Here is a 25,129-nt window from a genome sequence, read left to right on the forward strand (position 1 = left end):
GCACTTATTTCCTGTGCCTCCTTAATAAAGACCGCTATTTATGACCGCTGCCGTCCCACCCAGGTGAGCACAGTATTGACTGGCACCTCCATCTCCAATCTATCATTTCCAAATTGATTGCCTGACATAAGCAGAAAACACAAAAAGGATTTTGCAGGGTGTCTGGAGTCACAGTTACGATTGTGGTAAAGGTTCTCAGTGTTTGCACTAACCTCATCCTACTATTATAATGTTAAACTAATATAATAATCTGGATTATTTCATGCCCAATGTGTAAAAAGACAAGAGAAAAGGAATGTGACTATAATGTGTATTGAGTTGTGTTCTGTAAAACAGTGTTGGATACATTTAGGAAAGAAATATAAAAGTTTTGGTTTGAAGCCCTGCTAGCTTTTAAAAACAGCAATGTAATAACACACTGCTTTTAATCAGAGTATAGCATCAAGTCATTTCACCTTCTAGGATATTGATCCTGGTCAGTTAAGTAATAGAGGGGGCTGTTAATCAGTTTCAGCTGCCTTGGTGTTAATGAAATGTATTAAGGTTGCACAGGTAGTCCAACTCCTCCATACTAAAATACAAAATGGATGAAATGGAGCAAAATATGGTGAAATGGAGACTGATAATCATGAAATGGGGTAAAATGTAACGAAATGGAGCAGACTGAATCAAATTGACTCCAAATAAGTACTTTTATTTAATTGTGCTCCATTTTGTTATGCTTTACCCCCGTTTTATTATTATCAGTCCCGATTTCACTAAAATTTTTTAAAAAGTACTTAATTGAATCATATTTGGAGTCAGTCTGCTCCATTTTGTTACTTTTTACCCCCGTTTCGTTATTATCAGTCCCCATTTTGCTCCATTTCGCTTCAAAATAATTTAATTGAATTTAATTTAATTATCTTATAAAATTTTAATTAGCTAAAAAAAAAAATTAAATAAAAGTACTTAATTGAATCATATTTGGAGTCAGTCTGCTCCATTTCGTTATGTTTTACCCCCGTTTCTTTATCAGTCCCCATTTTGCCCCATTTCGTTAAAAAATTAAGTAAAAGTACCTAATTGAATCATATTTAGAATTGGTGTGCTCCATTTCGTTATGTTTTACCCCCGTTTCTTTATCAGTCCCCATTTAGCTTAAAAATAATTAAACAAAAGTACTTAATTGAATCATATTTAGAGTCGGTGTGCTCCATTTCGTAACGTTTTACCCCCGCTTCATTATTATCAGTCCCCATTTCGCTACATTTTGTTTAAAAATAATTAAATAAAAGTACCTAATTGAATCATATTTAGAATTGGTGTGCTCCATTTCATTATGTTTTACCCCCGTTTCATTATTATCAGTCCCCATTTTGCTCCATTTCGCTTAAAAATAATTAAATAAAAGTACTTAATTGAATCATATTTGGAGTCAGTCTGTTCCATTTCGTTATGTTTTACCCCGTTTCGTTATCAGTCCCCATTTCGCCCCATTTAGTTAAAAAATGAAATAAAAGTACCTAATTGAATCAGATTTAGAGTTGGTGTGCTCCATTTCATTATGTTTTACCCCCGTTTCTTTATCAGTCCCCATTTTGCCCCATTTCCTTACAAAATTAAATAAAAGTACCTAATTGAATCATATTTAGAGTCAGTGTGCTCCATTTCGTAACGTTTTACCCCTGTTTCATTATTATCAGTCCCCATTTCGCTCCATTTTGCTTAAAAATAATGAAATAAAAGTACCTAATTGAATCATATTTAGAGTCGGTGTGCTCCATTTCGTTATGTTTTACCCCCGTTTCGTTATTATCAGTCCCCATTTCGCTCCATTTCGCTTAAAAATAATGAAATAAAAGTACCTAATTGAATCATATTTGGAGTCAGTCTGCTCCATTTTATTAAGTTTTATCCCCGTTTCTTTATCAGTCCCCATTTTGCCCCATTTCGTTAAAAAATTAAGTAAAAGTACCTAATTGAATCATATTTAGAATTGGTGTGCTCCATTTCGTTATGTTTTACCCCCGTTTCTTTATCAGTCCCCATTTAGCTTAAAAATAATTAAACAAAAGTACTTAATTGAATCATATTTAGAGTCGGTGTGCTCCATTTCGTAACGTTTTACCCCCGCTTCATTATTATCAGTCCCCATTTCGCTACATTTTGCTTAAAAATAATTAAATAAAAGTACCTAATTGAATCATATTTAGAATTGGTGTGCTCCATTTCATTATGTTTTACCCCCGTTTCATTATTATCAGTCCCCATTTTGCTCCATTTCGCTTAAAAATAATTAAATAAAAGTACTTAATTGAATCATATTTGGAGTCAGTCTGTTCCATTTCGTTATGTTTTACCCCGTTTCGTTATCAGTCCCCATTTCGCCCCATTTAGTTAAAAAATGAAATAAAAGTACCTAATTGAATCATATTTAGTCAGTGTGCTCCATTTCGTAACGTTTTACCCCCGTTTCATTATTATCAGTCCCATTTCGCTCCATTTTGCTTAAAAATAATGAAATAAAAGTACCTAATTGAATCATATTTAGAGTCGGTGTGCTCCATTTTGTTATGTTTTACCACTGTTTCGTTATTATCAGTCCCCATTTCGCTCCATTTTGCTTAAAAATAATGAAATAAAAGTACCTAATTGAATCATATTTGGAGTCAGTCTGCTCCATTTCATTACGTTTTATCCCCGTTTCTTTATCAGTCCCCATTTCGCCCCATTTAGTTAAAAAATGAAATAAAAGTAACTAATTAAATCATATTTAGAATTGGTGTGCTTCATTTCATTACGTTTACCCCCGTTTCGTTATTTTCAGTCCCATTTCACTCCATTTCGCTTAAAAATAAAGAAATAAAAGTACCTAATTGAATCATATTTAGAGTCGGTGTGCTCCATTTCGTTATGTTTTACCCCCGTTTTATTATTATCAGTCCCCATTTCGCTCCATTTTGCTTAAAAATAATGAAATAAAAGTACCTAATTGAATCATATTTGGAGTCAGTCTGCTCCATTTCATTACGTTTTATCCCCGTTTCTTTATCAGTCCCCATTTCGCCCCATTTAGTTAAAAAATGAAATAAAAGTACCTAACTAAATCATATTTAGAATTGGTGTGCTTCATTTCATTACGTTTACCCCCGTTTCGTTATTTTCAGTCCCATTTCCCTCCATTTCGCTTAAAAATAAAGAAATAAAAGTACCTAATTGAATCATATTTAGAGTCAGTGTGCTCTATTTCGTTATGTTTTACCCGTTTCGTTATTATCAGTCCCCATTTCGCTCCATTTTGCTTAAAAATAATGAAATAAAAGTACTTAATTGAATCATATTTAGAGTCGGTGTGCTCCATTTTGTTACGTTTTACCCCCGTTTCGTTATTATCAGTCCCATTTCATTACATTTCGCTTAAAAATAATTAAATAAAAGTACCTAATTGAATCATATTTAGAGTCGGTGTGCTCCATTTTGTTACGTTTTACCCCCGTTTCATTATTATCAGTCCCATTTCACCCCATTTCGCTCCATTTCGTATTTTAGTATAGCTGCTAACTGGCCGGCACCTTGGAGCTCGATAGACATTTAGCATGGAACACCAGAACTGGCAGGTCCACCACTGGTGCCCTGAGCTTTTCACAGATGAGATCAGGTTGAACCTGAACACATGTGACAGATGTGAAATGGTCTGGAGATGCCATGGAGAACGTCATGCTGGCTGTACATCAGTCTGCATGACCAGTTTGGTGGTGGGTCAGTGGTTGTCTGGGGAGGCATGTCCCTAGAAGGAGACATAGACCTCTGCAGGCTAGACAACAACACCCTGAGTGCTGTTAGGTATCGAGATGAAATCCTTGAACCCACTGTCAGACCTTACACTGATGCAGTGGGTGCTGGGTTCCTCCTGGTGCACTAAAATGCTCGACCTCATGTGGCGAGGGTACGCAGGCAGTTCCTGGTGGATGAAGGAATTGATACCACTGACTAATCCTCTACGCTTGCCTGATCTAAATAAAATCGAACACCTCTGGGACATTATGTTTCGGTTCATCTAAAGCCGCCAGGTGGCACCTCATTAAAGAGCATGCCCCAAAAATGTCAGACATGGATACAAGCATGTGAGAGCCATAAAACTACTGAGTACCATTTTGAGTTGCAGCAAAGAAATTTTGGCAAAATGGACAAACCTACTGCATTATTATTATTATAAGACTCCTTCAAGGAAATTGAGGTTCCAGCAGCATTGTACAGTAGCACACAGGGTAAGAAGCACACAGAGTATCAAAATTGAAAAAAGTTTGTAAATATAAACATAAATACAGATACACAATATAAATACCAGACATACTGATCAATGCTGGTTTACTGGCTACTACTGTTCCTCACATTCTCATTCCTGACCCCTATCTTCCTGTTACTCCTCCTTTTTTTTCTGTATCTCATAACAGATTTATCTGTGTTGTATTGATAAGAACTGCACTCACTGAAGATAAAATGTGTAAATCATTTAGCTATAAAACAGCTGAAGAAGTGAAGGCTTGAGGCGTCCGTTTTCTATTTCAGGTCTCCAGTTCAGGTTTTCAGTTCCAGGGTCAGGTTTTGGGCTCTACAGTAGCTTGGTGAGAGAACTGTTACATCTTTGTGCAGGAATTCTTGCAATGCAGAAAAATAATCCACATTTTTACAAAATATATCTATAATCAAATTACATCTGTTTTCTGCAGACAGTGATGGAGTGCAGTTACGGATTTTTTGTGTATTGGCTTTATTTCCCAAGCCTGTGTATTGGCAAGCTATCTAAGAAAAGATCAATATTTGAGTGACCTTTCCATCTTTACAGTCGTACACTATTTATTGATGAGTACACTAAAGATGCATTGAGTCTAACTTCGCTTCCTCAGGGAAACCAAAAGAATACACTCTCTTAGACATATTACTCATCCATGGTCCATCTTATGATTTGAACAAGCCATGGAGATGCAGCGTGTGATTTTGACTATATAAATCACCAGATTCCTGCATTTGATTCCAAAAAACATGATTCACAGTGAAATTCAATGCACCTTTTAGGCCTGTGAAGGACAAAATACAGTTAAAATACAAGATGGTCTTGATCATTTTTCATTCTGTAAATGAAGGCGTAATCACAAATATTCAAATTCAGAATTCAAACACCCATGACTAGTCACTCATCTAAAACGAAAACTATGCCACAAGAATGAAAAGTCACGAAGGCAGTGTTTCACATGTCCAAATAAATACATGCATACGGTGCACCTAGAAAGTATTCACAGCGTTTTTTTCCACACTTTATATTACAGCCTTATTCCAAAATGGATGAAATTCATTTTTTTAATCAAAATTCGACACACAGTACACCATAATGACAACGTGAAAATGTTTTCTTTTTCTTTATTTTTGCAAATTTATATAAAAAAACAACAACTAAGAAATCACATGTACATAAGTACACTGAAAAAAACTGATGCATTGGATGAACTCAATTCAATTATGAGCAGGATTTCCATCTAATAATTATATGTAGCCTCAACTCAAAGTGCATCCATGCAAAATAATTTAATTTAGTTGAGACTACATATATTTATTAGGTGGAAATCCTGTCCATAATTGAATTGAGTTCATCCAATGAGTCATTTGTTTGACTACTGACTCATTGGATTGGATTCCATCTAATAAATATATGTAGTCTCAACTAAATTAAATTACGTTATTTTGCATGGATGTGTTTTATTTGAGTTGGGGCTACATATATTTATTAGCTGGAAATCCTGCACATAACTGAATTGAGTTCATCCAATGAACCTTTTTTTTTTTTTTTTCGTGTATTCAAGCCTTTGCCATGAAGTTCAAAATTGAGCTTGGGTGCATCCTGTTTCCACTGATCATCCGTGGGCTATTTCTGCACATTTTGATAAGGACTCCAAAACAATGTTATAAACATTAGCGTCACTAATTACTAGTTCAGATGAACAGTTGTGGAACTTTCCCCAGTCACACTTTCTATCTATTGTTTAATTCTTGTTTTAGATTTCCATTTTTGTCTCAAATTTACCTTTGTAACAGACATCACATTTCTGTGCAGGCCGCCATTATTACAACCTGATCTCACACATTTGCAATGGTGTTACAAAAAGTGATTTAATGTATTAGCTTGTGATGGTATAAGCAAAATTTGGGGGAACACAGGCATTGGGGGGGGGGGGGCGTTGAGATTATAGTTCGAGTTATGGTTAGAGATAGGTTTAGGGTTAAAATTAATGTCTAAAACTTGACCGTGTCATGAAAATGTGTGTATCATGACAATAAATGAACAAAAACATGAGACTGGGCTAATTATTATTAGCCCAACAGGATTCTAGAAAAGCTTCATCTCCTTCGTTTTGAGAATTATCAACTGTTTTCTAATTTGTGTCTTACGTTGTGTCTAATGTTATTGTAAATTAACATTAGCATTTTTAATATAACGCTAATGTTATTGTAAATTAACATTAGCATTTTTTAATATAAGGCTAATGTTATTGTCTCTGGTTCAAATCCCACCCCTGCCACATATCTCTATGTAATGTGGAGTTGCGTCAGGAAGGGAATTTGGTGTAAAACTTGTGCCAGATCAACATGCAGATCCATGTTGGATCTGCTGTGGCGACCCCGAGTGAAAATAAAGGATCAGCCGAAGGCACTTACATTTTCATGGTATTGTCTCCAGGTTGCATTTTCATTTTAAGATGAATGTTTGATGCTTTAAAGGTGGATTAATCACAAAATAATGAAGTCTTCAGAAAAGTGTTGACTTTAGCTAAGAAAAGATAATTTAGAAAATTTCGAGGTTCATCTTGAAATGTTTCCTAGGAATGATTTTCAGATTACAACTGTGTTTTAGATGTTTGATGATACATGCTGTTCTACTTAAAAACTGTTTAAATGCTGTATAAATTGTTAAAGCAGAAAACTGTACCCCAATTTCTCAACAACAAAAAATACCTTAATGTTTGGGGCCACAGTAATGATTTGACTGAGTTAGCAAAGCTCAGGGTTTTCTAACGTACTTTAGGCTAGCACTTATTGACAGTAATAAAGTTTGAAATATTATACCCAGTAGTTTTACTTTCCTTCGACTCAGCATTCTTGATCTTTGCTAGCATAAGCTGATCTCGCCGAGACCAAATTATCAATTGTCACTTATTTCTGCTTTCTTTCTGTCTTTTATACTTCCGTCACTCTCACATGCTGACTCATCTACCCATCTTTAATCACATCTTATCTCATCTCATCTCGTGTTAGCAGATTGTACGGTCAAATGACCCACAGTTAGTGAAAGCTGGTTTCATTTTCCACTCTGAAGTACTAGAAATATGTTGAGCAAGACCTCCGGTTCACCAAGTTGCAAACGTCTCACTTTGTTCTGCAGACAGACATTAACAATGGGGGAGTTTATCGATTAATGAAGAAAGGAGGATGTCAGGAGAAAACCGAGTGTATTTGACCTGGTGAACTTCTTTATGCTAATTTCCATGAAGCTAATGCTATTAATAGCGGCATTGTTTCTTTCTCTTTAAATTACCAGTTAGAGCTTCATAACTGGGTCAACAATGATTTTGCAGTTTTCATAGGAATAGACACACTGCAAAGTTGTAGTGGTAATGGATAAAAAGTCAGTTTATTGAAACTATTGATTTGAAAATGTATCAGTCGTCATAAGTGAAGCTCAACCAGTGGATTATGGGTTTCAACACCACCACAATTATTCCACAGAGTGCCATAACAGAAAATAGGCATTTTGTTACTTTGAAACAAATGAACCAACTGCTTCAGCGAATGATTCACTGTTTTGAAGCACTTGAAAAGTAAAACAGTTGCTTTAGAAAGGAATTCAGAATTTTGAAACTCTTGAAACACTCAAAACAACATCTGAAAATAATCCTGTGTTTCAAACTGATTAAATTGGTAAATGAAGTAATTGTGTCTAAGAAAAAATTTAAAAGCAAAAAATTGCTTTAGAAAAGATTTCAGAATTTTGAAATGAAAGAGTTGAAATGTCAGAAAATAATCCTGTTCAAACTGTTCAAAACAACAAACAACTACTTTAGCTAATGACTCACTGTTTTAAAAATCGTTGAAAATAAAAAAAACAATTGCTTCAGAAAAGGATTCACAGCTTTGAAAATGTTGAAATGCTGAATTAACCAATGACCAAAGCATTGTTTCAAACTGCTCAAAACATGAAGTGAAACATATATTTCAGAAAATGACTAATGACTAACATTGTGTCTAAGATAAATTCACTATTTTGAAATACTGTAAATTTTACGCATTTGCTTCATTAAAATGATTCACTCTCACAAAATTCCTGAAACACAATTGTGAAATCTGGTGGATAGTGAAGATTTCTTTGTTCAGAAAATGACTTTGTTAAAAACAATCAAAACAAACAAATGAGATAGGTATTTCAGGAAATCATTCACTGTTTTGATGTGAAATAATTTACTGTTCTGATACATTAGAAAAACTAAATGGAACAATTGCTTCAGAAAATTATTCAACATTTTCAGTGGTTTGTAAAAACTAAATTACATACCTGCTTCTGAAAATGACTCAATGATTTACAATGCTTTAAAACCCCTAAATGAAACAGTTGATTAGAAAATTTTGTGTTTAATATATAAAAATGCTAAATGAAGTAACTGTTTCATTTAGCACCAAAAGGTGATTTGAAATATTCAAAACAGTAATTAGACAACAGTTCAGTATTCTGGAACACACAAAACAAAAAATGAAATGTTTGCTTCAGAAAAGGATTCACAATGTACTGTGAATTCTGAATCACTGTGAATCATCACAGTGATTCACATCTAGCGGACGGTGTAGATCCCTGTTTGAGAAATTGATTCGCTGTTTTCAAATTGTCAAAGAATTCAATGAAATATGGAAACAATTATATAACAATTGACAGTCTGAATGAAACATTTAGTTAAGAAACTGAATCCATGCTTCGAATCACTACATGGTGATGCCTCGTGGTGCCGACTGCCAGATGGATTCCTGGTTACACTTCTGCTCTAAATGTGATACATTTCACGGCAAAATATACATCGTAAGAGGAAGTTACGTAATCACATTTTGAATATCAAGAACGCTTTGGTCTACGGTTTCACTGTTAAAAAGTTCCATCATTTGCATCTGTGAGGTTTGAACTGTCTGCTGTGGATGTGGCACTGAGTCGTGTTTTTCTTCCTGATGAATTTTCAATACGCTCGGGTGATGTATTCAGCAAATTTAGCCCATACATTAGCCTCTCCATGCACTGTAAGAAAGGAATATGCTTAGTTGTGCAGAAGCTGGCACGCTCCGGTCTGCCCTTGTGTTCTGCCTGATGAACTGATTAATTCTCTGTGAGAGGTACGAGAGTCGCATGAGGAGAGCGGGAAGGGATTTAGTATAAATGACAAGGCGACTGAAGATTGTCGGATCCCAGCGCACTTTACAAGACAGGCAGGATATAAATGAGAAGGCAGGAAAAATGGGAAATAAGAGCCTGGCTGGACTGATAAATATTTAATTCTGCAGAATTTCAATAAAAAAAAAAATAAAAAAATCTGAGTTCTATAAGAGGTTAAAAAAAATCCATATCAACTGAGCTGGAGGAAAGCGATTGTTCTTGTGCATCTTCTTCAGGGATCTTTTGCTGATGCATTTTTCCTCATCCAATGCCCCCTTTCAGCAGCTCGTTGGCTACAGCCCCCCAGAGGACTGACCTTTGGCCTCACCGGTCAGATCAGCCAATATTTCTCCTCCCTGGTCAACACCTCCACGGTGCTGACGCGGCAAACACAGTGTAATCAATGTTAATAAAATAAAGCTGGCTGCTTGTTACCGAGGGCAATTCCCGTGGATAAATCCACTTTAATCTATCTGAAATTCCTCAAAATAAAAATATTTTAGTAGCATTTTAATATTTAATAGTAAATTTATGAATTAAATTAATGAAGTATATAAAACTTGTACCACTGGGTTCAAGAACTCCTTCTTTCCCACAGCCATTAGACTGTTAAACAGCTGAACACCCACCCAGTGTGCAACATTAACTAGCATGTACATATCATGTAGGCCATCACACAAGCATATTTTATATTTCCCTTCTTACAGTGTACATTTTTTTTATTACATTATTACATTTTTATTACATTGCTTGTTATATTCTATTGTTCTTACCAGCACGCTTATTTTATGTTATTTCATTCCCCCCACTTATATTTAGATATTTTATACTTAGTTTTATATATATATATATATATATATATATATATATATATATATATATATATATATATATATATATATATATATATATATATATATATATATATATATATATGGGCATCCAGTGTGGGCAGCAAAGTAAGAATTTCATTGCACAGGGAAACATGATTCTTTACTGTGCATATGACAGTAAAAGCTTTGAATCTTGAATCTTGAAAATCTCCCAAATAGCAATAGCTTTTATTTATTTATTTAGTTAGTTAGTTAGTTTTAGCAGGATATTTGTAGTTAATTTAGGTTAATTTTAGAAGGTTTCTTTAGTCATAGTATTTGTGAAATATGAGTTTAAATAAAAAGTGATCATACCCAATAAATGTGGCTGTAATCTGTTGAATCAATACTCTTTACTTAAAGTGATTAGTGGGAAAATACTGAGAAACATCTTCCAAGGTCATTCTAAATGATATGTATTACATAATTGGTGAGTGCTGTCATTGTGTTGCAGCACTGTTTCCTTATTTTATGTAATATGTTGAATAATTGGCATGGTGCTAGCTTGACATTAGGTACGATGTCAAAAATCTGACATCACACCTAAAGTTAGCATAAGCAGAGTACCTCCGTTGTTGGCAATGAGATGTATAATACAGTTTAAAAATACTTTGGCCGAGGACCTGAGTGACGGCAGTGACTTAAGACTGATTCACTCTGGATTTAATCATTCACATATTTTGAAGACTTGCTAGCGTCACATAGGACGACGTTAAAAGGCTAATATTTGCAGGAAAACATGATGCTAATGGGCATCACATAACACAATGCTAACAGGCTAATATTAGCATGAAATCTCACTGTCGTTTCATAACGTAAAGCTAACAGGCCAACATTAAGCATGAGCAGAGTATCTCCACTGTGAGCAACAGGCTTTATAAAATGTTTAACAAATACATACTTGTGATGGCCGAGGACCTGAGTGAGGGCAACACCTTAAAGCAGGGAGTCACGATGGATTTAATTGAAGTGTTTTGAAAACACATTAATGTAACTTAATGTGATAGTAATAAGCTAATGTTTGTAGGAAAACTCCCTAGTGACACATAACACAATGCTAATGGGCATCACATAACACAATGCTAACAGGTTAATGTTAGCATGAAATGTCACTCGCATTTTGTAACATAAGGCAGCACCGTGGCTTAGTGGCTATAACCGTGGTCAAAATGCATAGAACACTGCCATGTACTGGTGCCCGGTTATATCACACTGTTGTCGACCTGAATCACAACTTAACAGACTTTTTGGTTTTGCAAATGCCTCTTTTTTCGTTTTTGCAAATAACAAAATGACATATTTTACAAAAGCACATTTATTTGTAAACACAAACACATTACATTCACTTGTGTTGGGTTTTACATAGAATGAATTAGTCAATCAGTATGAACGGAGGCTAAGTTTACCCATAATCTCTTTGGGCATCTGTGTGTTAATGTTCAAATCTTCAGAATTAGTGCATTATTTTAAAATCAATCAATCAATCAATTCAATCAATTTTATTTATATAGCGCCAAATCACAACAAACAGTTGCCCCAAGGCGCTTTATATTGTAAGACAAGGCCATACAATAATTACGTAAAAACCCCAACGGTCAAAACGATCCCCTGTGAGCAAGCACTTGGCGACAGTGGGAAGGAAAAACTCCCTTTGAACAGGAAGAAACCTCCAGCAGAACCAGGCTCAGGGAGGGGCAGTCTTCTGCTGGGACTGGTTGGGGCTGAGGGAGAGAACCAGGAAAAAGACATGCTGTGGAGGGGAGCAGAGATCAATCACTAATGATTAAATGCAGAGTGGTGCATACAGAGCAAAAAGAGAAAGAAACACTCAGTGCATCATGGGAACCCCCCAGCAGTCTAAGTCTATAGCAGCATAACTAAGGGATGGTTCAGGGTCACCTGATCCAGCCCTAACTATAAGCTTTAGCAAAAAGGAACGTTTTAAGCCTAATCTTAAAAGTAGAGAGGGTGTCTGTCTCCCTGATCTGAATTGGGAGCTGGTTCCACAGGAGAGGAGCCTGAAAGCTGAAGGCTCTGCCTCCCATTCTACTCTTACAAACCCTAGGAATGAAAATGACCCTAGAAAACCCTAGAAAATGAACAGATATACTTTACATTTTGACTTTATACCTTTTAAGAGGTGACATTAATGCAGTTATTCTATCCGGATTAATTTGATTTATAAATCAAAACCATAAGTCAAACCTACTTTCCTTTTGAACACCTCTGCCTCACGACTGAACCTCTGTATGCTGTCAAGGTAAATGACGCTTCCCTACAGCAGTGGGCAGAGTGTACAAAGACAGAAGCGCTGACTCATTGGCTGTGTTTGGGTTTGTGATCACCTTTGATTCGATCAGAAGCGCTGGCGGTGTTTAAACTCAAAATTGGCTTGTTAGTAGCTGAGAGTGTACCAGAGGCAAAACTGAAAGTTATGTTATTGGTTAGCTGTTAGCTGTAGCTTCTGATAAATTTGTTGGCAGTTTATCAGTTTAGCGTTATACAAGATAACTTTTCAGTTAGGTGATTAGCGGTTACCGAAGCTAACTTTTTGGTTAGCTGTGCCCACCACTGGCGGGTATAGAAAATGGATTCATAAAGTTAACTAGCCAAATAGATATCCATCAAAGCCCACCGGTTGGTGGTTACTGCTCTCACTGTGATCCAGTTTTTGAGTTAAAGGAGATTTATTTCATGAATTTTCTTCTATACCTTTTACACCTAAATATGGCTCTGGATTTATGCTAAACATCTTCAAAGTCACACAGTACTACAACTACACAAGTTGAAGTTCTCTTTCTTTCAGCAAAATTTAATCTGGAAGTGGCTTGTTTTAGAACTCAGTGACTTGTGTTATGAAGGTGATGTGTAGCCTTTGGCCAATACCGATTGGAGTCATGGTCAGGTTTGAACAGGAACAAAGTAGTGGAGTCGGTGGGGGATTTGATTGTTCCAAAGAAACAGACAAATGTTTTCAAAAATTCTCTCAAATGTCTAAATTGTTTTTTTCTCTCTCTCTGTTTCTGTTATTTTTGTAACAATCAGCTTGTACAAGCATCCCAAGCCTGTTTCAGGAAACCCTCGCAAATTCAAGAAAATGCATAAATGTCAACATGTGAACAGAACATGACAGGCAGCGTGACCGGGACTCAAACCCAGGTATACATATTGGGATTGTCACAATGCTAAAATCACAAACTCAATTCAGATACTCTGGAAAATACTCAATACCATGGAGGGAAAATCACAAAAAAGAAGCATTTAAAAAATAAAGAATAGAATAGTCCACGCAATAACTTTAATGACAACACTACTAGGTGTCTGATATTGTGCAAAACAAAAATACAATAACATAGCTGTCAAGTGCATGACAAATACTTTGCAGTATATTTAATATAGGTTGTGCACAAAAAGACATTTTTATGTTGTCTGAAATATTGCAAAAGAAAAAAATAATCAAAAACAAGTTGTTTATATGTTCCTTGTAAAGACAACAAGGCTCACATATGTTACTGCGTACATCCATATTGTCATCAAATGAACGCAGTTTTCATAAGTTTCCAACTTGGGTCTTGAACACAGCGTTAGTTTGACACAAGTATGAAGTTGTTAGCGAACCTGGAAGTCATAATGAAATGAGACAGTGCAATCTCATCATATCTAATGTCGCTCTGTTACTTTTTTTTTTTTTTTTTTTTTTGTCTTTGGCTAGCTTTCATTTTTATTACCAGTGGTAATGTTGCATCACAGCTGGCTGTCTGTGACTCTGCTGTACGGTTGAGCAACCAAAAGGAGAGCGCAGTCGGACCCTTGTGTGTGTGTATGTGTGTGTGTGTGCGTTTGAAGTTTGATGACAGTTAAACAAGTGAGGGGAGGGGCTGTGTGAAGTTGTGTGTTAACTGGAGGGCTGCTGGTATTGATGCTGTTGCATCTGAGTATCTAATCTAATACTAAATTTGAGTATCAATTAGTATCTGAGCATCAATTTTTGTCTTGACAACCCTAAATATTGGTAGCGCCTAACCCGCTGAGCTACGTCCTGTATGACGTGCTGTGCAGGACACTTGAGGTGTGCATGATCTTCCATTATACATGTTAGTTTCTCAGCGTGAAGGCATCGATTACACATCTGACATTGAGCGGATGGACTGTAGCGATATTCTGGATGGAGTGCACAGAGGGTACTGCCCTCATACGTCTTCGGCACTGATGTTTCGACGGTTGTGCGCAAGTGTAGGGTGCGCCAAAGGGGACCAGAGGTGGCCTCGTCAGTCACGCTGACACGTGGACCCGCTCGGCCTCCTTTACTTGCTGGAGGACAGAGTGGCGGAAAAAGACGGCGAGGTTAACACGTTGTTATACAATAATACCGTCACGGAGTTGAGTAAATATACACACGCACATGTTATATTATCAGCATCTGCACCCATTTTACATGGTGATTTAAAACCAGAGGCCTGGATGAGTTTAGTTTGGAACCCAACATCGGGCTTTAACTCAGCTGTTGCTATTAGATGCGATGAAATTGCAACAACCACAATCAGATGTGCAACGATGTTGGGAAAAAAACAAAAAGTTTTCTACGTGGGTCTATTTTTTGCACCATAAAAGCTTCTGCTGCAGTCCAATAGAGTCCCTTATTCATTATTCACTGTCCACTGCTCGTAAAAGTACCATCTGATGAAAGATACTTTCTCCTCAAGTGAAGAAAGATGAGCGATTCAAAGGTGTGTTTGCCGATAGAGCGACAAATAGGCCCAGAAATATTTGGATAATGACACACAAACAAAATTCTGAATATTAGGGTTCAGTTTTGACTGTCATCGACAGTTTTCTTTAGACAGGTCAGCGAATGAATACATGAACGTTTCTAAGTCACTGAATATGTATTACACTTCAAATACATCCATTATTAATGAATACAAAGAGGATGGAACTGTGTGGTAAAGATTTCTGGAGTAGATGGTTCTCAAAAAACAGCAACGCTCCATTTTTACCCGAGGCCATCAAATATGGCCATTGGGTATTGCGAAGGTTTTTTGTCCATCCATCGGTCTGTCTGTCTGTCCATCTGTTTGTGCTCAGCATAACTCCAGTCCTATTACTGCCAGAGTCTTGAAATTCACAGGGAAGATTCTTGGTACACAGACCTTGGACAAGTTCCAAGATGGCTAACCTTGATGTATATTAAGAGGTATTTTAAGATGTTAAAATGTCACATTCCATTTAAATCTGATCTTTTTTGTTTTTGAGTGGGTGATTAGGTGACAGCCAATTAGAGTAGAGTTACATCATAAAGTCAATCAATGGTCTCTTCAAACCACTTTGTTTTGTGTGTTTATATATATATGTTTCTCATATATTATGTAAAAGCTAGGAAGAGATAAACACTCCTTAAATTGAAAAAGCTGTTTTTGGAGCCTAATAACACCTCTGCTCTTATTTACAAGACATATTGCTGAGGTTAGCATGGTGACATCACTTCTTGGTGTAGCTACTTGCTAACAGCTTCATTTCTGGTGTATTATGTAAAAGATAGCGAGAAATAAACACTTCTAAAACTGAAAACACTGTTTTTATAACCTGATGACGCCTCTGGAGTCATTTACAAGACATTTTGCAGACTAGCTCGCACGCTAACTTTCGCTAACTCAAAGCTAACTTCCTATGGGGCTAAACTTGTCTCATTAATAACTGCAAATGCACAGAGGGTGAACATGTACAAACTGTACATAATCAATCAATCAATCAATTTTTTTTTTATATAGCGCCAAATCACAACAAACAGTTGCCCCAAGGCGCTTTATATTGTAAGGCAAGGCCATACAATAATGATGTAAAACCCCAACGGTCAAAACGACCCCCTGTGAGCAAGCACTTGGCTACAGTGGGAAGGAAAAACTCCCTTTTAACAGGAAGAAACCTCCAGCAGAACCAGGCTCAGGGAGGGGCAGTCTTCTGCTGGGACTGGTTGGGGCTGAGGGAGAGAACCAGGAAAAAGACATGCTGTGGAGGGGAGCAGAGATCGATCACTAATGATTAAATGCAGAGTGGTGCATACAGAGCAAAAAGAGAAAGAAACAGTGCATCATGGGAACCCCCCAGCAGTCTACGTCTATAGCAGCATAACTAAGGGATGGTTCAGGGTCACCTGATCCAGCCCTAACTATAAGCTTTAGCAAAAAGGAAAGTTTTAAGCCTAATCTTAAAAGTAGAGAGGGTGTCTGTCTCCCTGATCTGAATTGGGAGCTGGTTCCACAGGAGAGGAGCCTGAAAGCTGAAGGCTCTGCCTCCCATTCTACTCTTACAAACCCTAGGAACTACAAGTAAGCCTGCAGTCTGAGAGCAAAGCGCTCTATTGGGGTGATATGGTACTACGAGGTCCCTAAGATAAGATGGGACCTGATTAATCAAAACCTTATAAGTAAGAAGAAGAATTTTAAATTCTATTCTAGAATTAACAGGAAGCCAATGAAGAGAGGCCAATATGGGTGAGATATGCTCTCTCCTTCTAGTCCCCGTCAGCACTCTAGCTGCAGCATTTTGAATTAACTGAAGGCTTTTTAGGGAACTTTTAGGACAACCTGATAATAATGAATTACAATAGTCCAGCCTAGAGGAAATAAATGCATGAATTAGTTTTTCAGCATCACTCTGAGACAAGACCTTTCTGATTTTAGAGATATTGCGTAAATGCAAAAAAGCAGTCCTACATATTTGTTAATATGCGCTTTGAATGACATATCCTGATCAAAAATGACTCCAAGATTTCTCACAGTATTACTAGAGGTCAGGGTAATGCCATCCAGAGTAAGGATCTGGTTAGACACCATGTTTCTAAGATTTGTGGGGCCAAGTACAATAACTTCAGTTTTATCTGAGTTTAAAAGCAGGAAATTAGAGGTCATCCATGTCTTTATGTCTGTAAGACAATCCTGCAGTTTAGCTAATTGGTGTGTGTCCTCTGGCTTCATGGATAGATAAAGCTGGGTATCATCTGCGTAACAATGAAAATTTAAGCAATACCGTCTAATAATACTGCCTAAGGGAAGCATATATAAAGTGAATAAAATTGGTCCTAGCACAGAACCTTGTGGAACTCCATAATTAACTTTAGTCTGTGAAGAAGATTCCCCATTTACATGAACAAATTGTAATCTATTAGACAAATATGATTCAAACCACCGCAGCGCAGTGCCTTTAATACCTATGGCATGCTCTAATCTCTGTAATAAAATTTTATGGTCAACAGTATCAAAAGCAGCACTGAGGTCTAACAGAACAAGCACAGAGATGAGTCCACTGTCCGAGGCCATAAGAAGATCATTTGTAACCTTCACTAATGCTGTTTCTGTACTATGATGAATTCTAAAACCTGACTGAAACTCTTCAAATAGACCATTCCTCTGCAGATGATCAGTTAGCTGTTTTACAACTACCCTTTCAAGAATTTTTGAGAGAAAAGGAAGGTTGGAGATTGGCCTATATTAGCTAAGATAGCTGGGTCAAGTGATGGCTTTTAAGTAATGGTTTAATTACTGCCACCTTAAAAGCCTGTGGTACATAGCCAACTAACAAAGATAGATTGATCATATTTAAGATCGAAGCATTAAATAATGGTAGGGCTTCCTTGAGCAGCCTGGTAGGAATGGGGTCTAATAAACATGTTGATGGTTTGGATGAAGTAACTAATGAAAATAACTCAGACAGAACAATCGGAGAGAAAGAGTCTAACCAAATACCGGCATCACTGAAAGCAGCCAAAGATAACGATACGTCTTTGGGATGGTTATGAGTAATTTTTTCTCTAATAGTTAAAATTTTGTTAGCAAAGAAAGTCATGAACTCATTACTAGTTAAAGATAATGGAATATTCAGCTCAATAGAGCTCTGACTCTTTGTCAGCCTGGCTACAGTGCTGAAAAGAAACCTGGGGTTGTTCTTATTTTCTTCAATTAGTGATGAGTAGAAAGATGTCCTAGCTTTACGGAGGGCTTTTTTATAGAGCAACAGACTCTTTTTCCAGGCTAAGTGAAGATCTTCTAAATTAGTGAGACGCCATTTCCTCTCCAACTTACGGGTTATCTGCTTTAAGCTACGAGTTTGAGAGTTATACCATGGAGTCAGACACTTCTGATTTAAAGCTCTCTTTTTCAGAGGAGCTACAGCATCCAAAGTTGTCTTCAATGAGGATGTAAAACTATTGACGAGATACTCTATCTCCCTTACAGAGTTTAGGTAGCTACTCTGCACTGTGTTGTTATATGGCATTAGAGAACATAAAGAAGGAATCATATCCTTAAACCTAGTTACAGCGCTTTCTGAAAGACTTCTAGTGTAATGAAACTTATTCCCTACTGCTGGGTAGTCCATCAGAGTAAATGTAAATGTTATTAAAAAATGATCAGACAGAAGGGAGTTTTCAGGGAATACTGTTAAGTCTTCTATTTCCATACCATAAGTCAGAACAAGATCTAAGATATGATTAAAGTGGTGGGTGGACTCATTTACTTTTTGAGCAAAGCCAATAGAGTCTAATAATAGATTAAATGCAGTGTTGAGGCTGTCATTCTCAGCATCTGTGTGGATGTTAAAATCGCCCACTATAATTATCTTATCTGAGCTAAGCACTAAGTCAGACAAAAGGTCTGAAAATTCACAGAGAAACTCACAGTAACGACCAGGTGGACGATAGATAATAACAAATAAAACTGGTTTTTGGGACTTCCAATTTGGATGGACAAGACTAAGAGACAAGCTTTCAAATGAATTAAAGCTCTGTCTGGGTTTTTGATTAATTAATAAGCTGGAATGGAAGATTGCTGCTAATCCTCCGCCCCGGCCCGTGCTACGAGCATTCTGACAGTTAGTGTGACTCGGGGGTGTTGACTCATTTAAACTAACATATTCATCCTGCTGTAACCAGGTTTCTGTAAGGCAGAATAAATCAATATGTTGATCAATTATTATATCATTTACCAACAGGGACTTAGAAGAGAGAGACCTAATGTTTAATAGACCACATTTAACTGTTTTAGTCTGTGGTGCAGTTGAAGGTGCTATATTATTTTTTCTTTTTGAATTTTTATGCTTAAATAGATTTTTGCTGGTTATTGGTAGTCTGGGAGCAGGCACCGTCTCTACGGGGATGGGGTAATGAGGGGATGGCAGGGGGAGAGAAGCTGCAGAGAGGTGTGTAAGACTACAACTCTGCTTCCTGGTCCCAACCCTGGATAGTCACGGTTTGGAGGATTTAAGAAATTAGCCAGATTTCTAGAAATGAGAGCTGCTCCATCCAAAGTGGGATGGATGCCGTCTCTCCTAACAAGACCAGGTTTTCCCCAGAAGCTTTGCCAATTATCTATGAAGCCCACCTCATTTTTTGGACACCACTCAGACAGCCAGCAATTCAAGGAGAACATGCAGCTAAACATGCGGCTAAAGCCGGCTATTGTCTTATGTCTTAAACATAAGACAATAGGATCGTAATAATTAATTAAACAACTGCAAATTATAAAGAACACAATGCTCATACGGCCGAGGGTATTTTAGCATTGCGTTATATTTGAGAACTATTTTCTCCAGACAGATTTGTTGTATATTACCATGTTTATTTCTTAGTGATGGGGGGATGGACTGTGCTTACAAACTGCATCTTGATTGTTTCATTTCAGCTCCACTATGATGATGTACTGAGGCAAAATAAAAAAAGTATTAAAAAAATTGTGATGCTGTCCAAATACTTATGGACTTGACTGTATATACACCACTAAATGTCTGCAGCCATATTCATGTATATATTTTAGCTACAAATACAGTACAAAATGCTACACTTTAACACATTGCATATTTACCAATAGCATGTTAACCCTCTGGGGCCGACGCCGTCGTATACAACTACTAAGACCAAGCTTTACTAAATTATAAATAGCTTTTTAATAATATGAAAAGTTAACTCCGCGGACTTTCGAGCCAGCCATCATCCATCTTTGTACTCCTCATAGAAGCTGTGTGATGATGTGCGCAATGTGAGTGTCCAATCAGAATTGGTTCACCGTCACATGGTTTTCCAAAATCCAATCGTAGGGCAGATTTACCTCACGTGAAAAGCCAAAGATCGTTTTCAGGAGTGATATGTTACTAGTTGGCCCGTTTGAATAGCCCCCTGGCTGCTCCAATGAGTACATACTATTCCAATGCGCCCTGCGCCATTACACAAAGCGAAAGTGAAAGCAGACGGAGCAGATGGAGAGCATCTGATGAAAATCTCACATGCTCAAACAAAGAGTGTGTAACTATCAGGATTGCTCCACTAGTTTGCATGTGAATGTTACTGGATAACTCTGTTGCTTTCTCGACGTAAAGCACTGTTTACCATATCAAAATAACAAACCGCATAGACCATTTTGTATATATTGTTCAAAATGTGCATTTCTGTTTATTGTTTAAACCTTTTTGTTGTACAGTCTTTCACACAAGCTTTCAAATTACCTTTATCAAGTGTCAAAACAGTTGTTTATTATAGTTTTCTGTGCGTTTTGAATAAATGTGTGTGGAAAATTATTTTTCGCTTTATTTTTGCCTTTCTTATTTCTGATTGTAAACCTTTATTACACTTATAAAACACAACAAAAACATATATATTCTGAAAGCACAGGTTGTCCTGAAAAAAGAGACATAAAACTTTATTGTGGGATGCAGGGAGAGCTGTTAACAGCAATAATAAAACATTTAGGCCAGGTGAGTGAACTATCCAAAAAATGCCCTCAGACCCCAGAGGGTTAATGTGCATTCAAAGTACACACTTTGGGAGTATCACACTTAAATTCTTCTGTAAAGGCACTGAATTTCTGTTTTCATGCCCACTAACTTCAGTATTATCAGGCATCAGAGGGCTGAAGTACACATACATTGCCTGAAATTATGTTTTTGATTATGTATGAGTTAATCATTTGACTTCTGTGTGACTTCATTATGATGTCATTCATACCAATCAATCAAAAAAAAAAAAAGCTGATTAATATATGCTTTAGATCATCCACCAAGGCTTCTTAGTTTTTGAGAAAAAAGTGTTTTTTCAACCATGTTTTGACCTTGACCACTGATCAAACTACTCCAAATTCTAAACGCATCTAGATATCTATCTAAGTAATATTCCCACCAAATTTGATCCATCTAGACTTTTTGGTTTTTGAGATATCCAAAAAAAAAAAATGGTGTTTTTGGACCACGTTGTCTAAACTACTCCAAAATTTTATCATCTCTAGTAATATCAAGTAATATTCCCACTAAGATTGAAACAAATCTGTCCAGCTGTTCTTGAGTTATCTTGACCAAATGCACACAGAAATGCACACACACATATACACACACGCCAGTGAAAACAATAACTTGCTGCATCACTGATGCTCAGGATAAGAAGAGAGGAAAAGCCCAGTAATAACACGGCCAACTGTTATCTCAGACACTGATAACTGTTGCATAAACCGGGCTTGAAGTTCAAAACATCTTTTACGGCAGCATGCTGAGATCGAAGTCTGTGGGCTTGACGGAGTTCTGATGGGAAACGTTGCTCTATTCCAGGGTCGCCAATCCTGCTTCTGGAGATCACTTACCCTCCATGTTTGTTTGCATGTACCACTTTCAAGCACAGATGATTTGTCAGCTTTAGTGTTTCCCAGCTCTTGACTGGGCTGAGGACACCAGACGGTTAATTAGCCATGGGTGGGGCTAGAAGAGTTGGAAAACATTTAGGGCAGGTGATGTCCAAGAGCAGAAATGGTGACCTTTGTTCAGTACCTTGGCTTTAAGAATTGTGTTTTTTTTTTGTTTTGTTTTGGGGTTTTTTTTTGTTTGTTTTTAACCAAGTCAAGTCTAGTCACGTTTCGTCTGGCTGCAACAAACAGATGTTCCATTCGAGAGGTGGGGATGGAATGGTTGTCTGAGGTGTGATAGCTCTTGATTTAGAGACGCTCGTCTTTGCTAATGTAGACTGGGACTTGATTACTTGTGAGCATTTTATCGAGGTATGTATTTCTGCAGTGCCATCTTGTGGTAGTTAGATTGAAGTACATTTGAGCATTAATAGGCTGCCAAAGCTCTTTTTACACAGTAAAAATGTTTTATCTTTGTGTCAGATGACAATTTGAACCTCTTTTTGAACAGCTTACACGTGATTTAATGTGAATCACAAATAGAGAAAAACACTAAAACCCAAACTAATGCAAGTTTAATTACTCACACAGCTATTGTAACCCCATGGCTATTGGATCTTATGCATGGTATCAATCCAATATGGTCAAAGTACAACGTAAAATGACAAATATAGTAGATCAGGAACGTCCCAAACAGATCCTCAGACATTTGATGCTTGAGGCAGTTTTTATATGTTGTGGTACGCATGTTGTAGTATTTCTACTCAAACAGTGATACATTTTCTGAAAACCTGGTGTATGAATGCTGCTGTCAGGCATGGATTTACCTTTTGAGTGCATGAATCATGGAGCCTGGACCAGCCTGGTTAAAATCAGCTGCATATAAGAATGCACATTACAGTAGGTGTAGCAATGCCCCCCCGCCCATTGCAGTGTGCATGTGTGTGTGCATGTGTGGTAACTGATAGGATCATGGATACTGGTGGGATGGCACCATATGGTATAAGTTCAAACAACTACAGTAGTGTTCAGAATAATTGTAGTGCTATGTGACTAAAAAGATTAATCCAGGTTTTGAGTATATTTCTTATTGTTACATGGGAAACAAGGTACCAGTAGATTCAGTAGATTCTCACAAATCCAAAACTTAAATACACAGGTGCAAAAATTATAGGCTGTTCATCTACAATGATCTCCAATGCTTTAAAATGGACAAAAAACCAGAGACGTGTGGAAGAAAACGGAAAACAACCATCAAAATGGATAGAAGAATAACCAGAATGGCAAAGGCTCACCCATTGATCAGCTCCAGGATGATCAAAGGCAGTCTGGAGTTACCTGTAAGTGCTGTGACAGTTAGAAAACGCCTGTGTGAAGCTAATTTATTTGCAAGAATCCCCCGCAAAGTCCCTCTGTTAAATAAAAGACGTGCAGAAGAGGTTACAATTTGCCAAAGAACACATCAACTGGCCTAAAGAGAAATGGAGGAATATTTTGTGGACTGATGAGAGTAAAACTGTTCTTTTTGGGTCCAAGGGCCACAGACAGTTTGTGAGATGACCCCCAAACTCTGAATTCAAGCCACAGTTCACAGTGAAGACAGTGAAGCATGGTGGTGCAAGCATCATGATATGGGCATGTTTCTCCTACTATGGTGTTGGGTCTATATATCACATACCAGGTATCATGGATCAGTTTGGATATGTGAAAATACTTGAAGAGGTCATTTTGCCTTATGCTGAAGAGGACCCTTGAAATGGGTGTTTCAACAAGACAATGACCCCAAGCACACTAGTAAACCAGCAAAATCTTGGTTCCAAACCAACAAAATTAATGCCTCGCAGATGTGAAGAAATCATGAAAAACTGTGGTTATACAACTAAATACTAGTTTAGTGATTCATAGGATTGCTAAAAAAGCAGTTTGAACATAATAGTTTTGGGTTTGTAGCGTCAACAGCAGATGCTACTATTATTGTGAACACCCCCTTTTCTACTTTTTTTTTTTTTTACTAATAGCCCAATTTCATAGCCTTAAGAGTGTGCATATCATGAATGCTTGGTCTTGTTGGATTTGTGAGAATCTACTTAATCTACTGGTACCTTGTTTCCCATGTAACAATAAGAAATATACTCAAAACCTGGATTAATCTTTTTAGTCACATAGCACTACTATTATTCTGAACACTACAGCACCTTCTCCCACTTCTCAGACCTTAGTTACCAAGTTTCCATTGGTTCCAAATAATTTATAAGAAAGTGACTATGAATCAAACTTTTTTGATATTTAAACCCAATGAAATCACCTCTTACGACATCTCAATAACAACTGAGGGTCGAGAGGAAACATCACCTTTTTTTTCTATAAATGACTCCTCAGAAAGCAGATTTTTGCTTGACCGTACCAAGGGACCCAAAGATATGTCCTCCAACTGAACCTACCTGAAATTTGGTGACCAATGAAATGCCCCAGAGCTGTCTTAGAATCCACTGAGATTAGAAAACAGATTTTTGCCTAAAATTACTCATGGATCCAAACTTTCGGTGTCATAACAGATTTGTGTGTGTGTGTGTGTGTGTGTGTGTGTGTGTGTGTGTGTGTGTGTGTGTGTGTGTGTGTGTGTGTGTGTGTGTGTGTGTGTGTGTGTGTGTGTGTGTGTGTGTGTGTGTGTGTGTGTGTGTGTTTAGTTAAATGAATAAAAACAGTATTTCAACCTTTGGCTGAGATCCCAGACCTGCATCTCAGTAACCGCATATATTAGAAATCTGAATTTTACCTTAAATTTCCCAGGGACCCCAAGTTTCTATGTGTCCCAGTTATTATTTTTTTAATTAAATACATAAAAACACAGATTTTGACATTTCGCTACTAATTAAATGGAGCTGTATCTCAAGATCAACTGAGATTAGCAAATGTATCTTTGTCTTAAATTATTAAGGGCCGCTTCACACATAACACGATTGAAGCCGACTAGCGCACGAAGGAGGACTTGCATGCCAGTCATCTAAAATCGGAGCTGCCTTCAATGCCTCGTATACCTGTCGCTATGACTATTTGCGCACAGCAATGGCCGAAAGAGAGAGTCTTCCCTGTGAGAGCCTATTCGATCTCTTTCGCGGCAGGTGTTGGCCAAATTCCAGCTGGACAGCTGGAAATGA

The 25,129-nt window shown here is 37.2% G+C and overlaps 1 protein-coding gene across 2 annotated transcripts in view; it reads left to right on the forward strand.

Moving 5' to 3' along the window:
* Positions 1-25,129, forward strand: part of iqsec3a (IQ motif and Sec7 domain ArfGEF 3a) — a 310,387-nt gene that overhangs the window by 123,887 nt on the left and 161,371 nt on the right. The window lies entirely within an intron of this gene.

Source organism: Thalassophryne amazonica, chromosome 22 (genome assembly GCF_902500255.1).
Source record: "Thalassophryne amazonica chromosome 22, fThaAma1.1, whole genome shotgun sequence".
NCBI lineage: Eukaryota > Metazoa > Chordata > Actinopteri > Batrachoidiformes > Batrachoididae > Thalassophryne > Thalassophryne amazonica.